The following is a 3,400-nucleotide window of genomic DNA, read 5'->3' as shown; positions in this document are numbered from 1 at the left end:
CACGCACCCTTGTGTGGCCCCTGTGTTGAGGTTCAGCAAAGTGGAGATGTTGTTTCCTACCTTCACCACCTGGGGGCTTCCCGTCAGGAAGTCCAGGACCCAATAGCACAGGGTGGTGTTGAGACCCAGGGCCTCAAGCTTAATAATGAGCTTGGAGGGTACTATGATGTTGAATGCTGAGCTATTGTCACTGAACAGCATTCTTACATAGATATTTTTCTTGTCCAGATGGGATAGGGTAGTGTGATGGCGATTGCACCATCTGTGGACCCATTGGGGCGGTAAGTAAATTGGGTCTAGGGTGACAGGTAAGGTGGAGGTGATATGATCTGCCTAGAAGGCCAGCATCCCGGAGTCTCCTCTTCACTGTTGATGTTGAGACGGGTACGATGTAGGCTGTGTGTGTAGTGGTTATGATATGAAGGTTTGGCTTGGAAAGGTTTTTTCGCCAGGTCACTGGTGTGTTCAAAAAATAATAATTATCCTCCCTCATCTTAAACAGCACCGACCACCACTGGCAGAGGGGTATGTACAGTCCTTTTCTGTGTGGCAGCAAATTAGTTGAACAGGAGAAGACAAGACGATGTGGTTGCTTGTGGAGGGAGTGCGGTGGGGGTAGTGGGTTGAAAAGCTGCAGTGAAGCTGATTGGTTGCTGTCACGTCCTGACCAGCAGAGGGAGTAGTTGTGTAGTATTTTGGTCAGGACGTGGCAGAAGAAGTCTGTATGTGTTTTCTAGTATGTCTGTTTCTGTGTTAGTCTTGTGACTCCTGATCAGGAACAGCTGGATATCGTTGTTCCTGATTGGGAGTCATATATTAGGAGTGTGTTTTTCACCTGGGGTTTGTGGGTTGTTGTTTTAGCACTGCTTTATGTTAGCCTGCTAACTGTTCCTGTCGGTCTATTGTTTCTTGTTTTGCTGAGTGTGCCTGACAAGACTGTTTTGTTGATCGTGAGTTCTTCATTTTGTTATTTTGGTGTTCTCTTGATTTAAAATAAATTAACAAGATGAGCATCCACATTCCTGCTGCGTTTTGGTCCTCTATCCCCGACGACAACCGTTACAGAACAACCCACCAAACAAAGACCAAGCAGCGGAGAAAGGAGCAGCAGACGGAATACATGGACTATAGTGAGAGATGGACTTGGGAGGAGATTCTGGATGGGGCAGGACCTTGGCACCAGGCTGGAGAATACCGTCGCCCAAGGGAAGAGATAGAGGAGGCCAAGGCGGAGAGGCGTCGAAATGAGGCTATGTACGCGCTGGCGAGGAAGCCGGAGAGGCACCCCCAATAATTTTTTTTGGCGGGGCACACGGGTAGATTGGCTAGGCCAGGGAAGAGCCATAAGCCAGCTACCCGTGATTATATGGAGTAGCATATGGAGTGGAGGGCGCCGTGTTTTGCTGAGGTGCGCACAATCTCGCCCATACGCACGCACATTTCGGTGCGAGCTATTCCAGCCCCTCGCAGATGCCGTGCTAGAGTGGGCATCCAGCCTGGTAGGAGGATGCCTGCGCAGCGCGTCTGGTCGCTGGTTCGCCTCCTAGGACCAGATTACCCTACACCCGCTCTACACACGGTAACCATCAAGCCCCTGCACAGCCCAGTTCGCCCTGTACTAGCACCCCGCTCGTACAGGGCTGCTAGTTCCACCCAGCCAGGACGGGTTGTGCAGGAGGTGCGAGCAAGACCACCTGTGCACCTCCTCCACGTTCCCTCCTAGATGGTCTACGGCTCCTGTCCACGTAGAAGACAACTCTGGCGAGTGTGTCATCCTGGCACTGCTTTGATATCAGGTCGTCACGGGATAGCACTCTCACATCTGACATCTCAGATGGCACCAGTGACTGAGTGAGCTGAGGCAGTAGCAGCGCACAGTTCTGTAGACCAGCCTCCCCTTGCGACCTCAGGACTGCTGACACCGCTTCCTTTGACAGAGAACCTGGAGAAGGATAGGAGGTAGTTTAGCAGTCCATGACAATTTCACAGGCATCTGCCTCAATTGACGGTGAGCAGCTTTCGAGGTCGAGTAGGTGGTTCGACCAGCGGAGCACATCTTGCATCTTCTCAGCATGTACTCCCGCAGCTTCTTCCAGCAAGGCCTTCTATGGAACCTTTGTGATGCGGTGGAGAGCGCTCAGCTGCACAAATGGCTGTCTACTGAGTGCATCAGCAATGACATTTTTGGGACCGCGGATGTACTTGATGTCAAACTCGAATGGAGCAAGTTTAGCAACCCATCTCTGTTCACAGGTGTCCAATTTGGGCTTGGACAGGATGTACGTTAATGAGCTGTTGTCTGTCCATACAGTAAAAGGCTTGCCCCTTAGCCAATGACTAAACTTCTCACAGACGGCCCAGCGTAAAGCAAAAAACTCTAACCTATGGGCAGGATACTTTGACTGTGCATAAGTAAGTGATTTGCTAGCGAATGCTACGGGTCTGGCACCTGGGAGAGGACAGCACCTAATCCATTACTAGATGCGTCTACAGACAGCAAGAAAGGTCTACTAAAATCAGGGTGGGCTAGCATGACCTGATCGAGGAGAGCTTGTTTCAACTGACTAAAGGCCTGTTTGCACTCACCAGTCCAGTCTGCTGCTGTGAGTTTCCTATGTATTCCTCTTTTCCTCTTGCCTTTCCCATGGCAAGAGGAAAAGTTGTTGTCAGCCCATGTTGTCAGCCCATGCAGCGGCTTAGCGATGGTGGAGCACCCCTCAATGAACTGCTGGTAATAGACTATCATTCCGAGAAAGGACCGAATCTTCCCCTGGGAGGGCACGTCCGTGTTATCCTTCATGAGATCCTTCTCTGTCATCCCTGCAATAGCCTTCATTTTTTGGGGGTCTGTGGCCACACCTCCTTCACTGATGATATGCCCCAAGAACCGCACTGACCTCTTCATGAAATTGCATTTCTTTGGAGACAATTCCAGATTATGGGCTTTGAGACGCTCAAAAACTGACTTCAAGCGTTGCAATCCAAGTTCTTCAGTCGGGGCAAAAACCAGCACATCGTCCAGGTAGCATAGAAGGCTAGAATAATTTTGATCCCCAAAAATGCTCAACATCACCCTCATGAATGTAGCTGGGCTGTTGCATAGTCCTTCTGGAAGACGGTTATATTCATATAACCCAAAAGGAGAAGTGAAGGCTGTAAACTTCTTGTCGTCTTCATGGACCTCCACATTGTAGTAGCCTGAGGTCAAATCCATTGTAGAGAAAAGGCATTGCCACCCAGGGCTGCCAGAGCATCAGCTTGGTGAGGTAGAGGGTGAGCATCCTTTACGGTGTGAGCATTGAGCCATTGGAAGTCTGTACATAGTCTCAGATCGCCAGACTTCTTCCAGACCAGCATGAGCAGAGAGGCATACTCACTGCTGGATTTCCTGATTATCTCT

This window comes from Salmo trutta, chromosome 14, assembly GCF_901001165.1.
Source record: "Salmo trutta chromosome 14, fSalTru1.1, whole genome shotgun sequence".
NCBI classification, from domain to species: Eukaryota; Metazoa; Chordata; class Actinopteri; order Salmoniformes; family Salmonidae; genus Salmo; species Salmo trutta.
Note: the sequence above shows the minus strand (reverse complement) of the source record.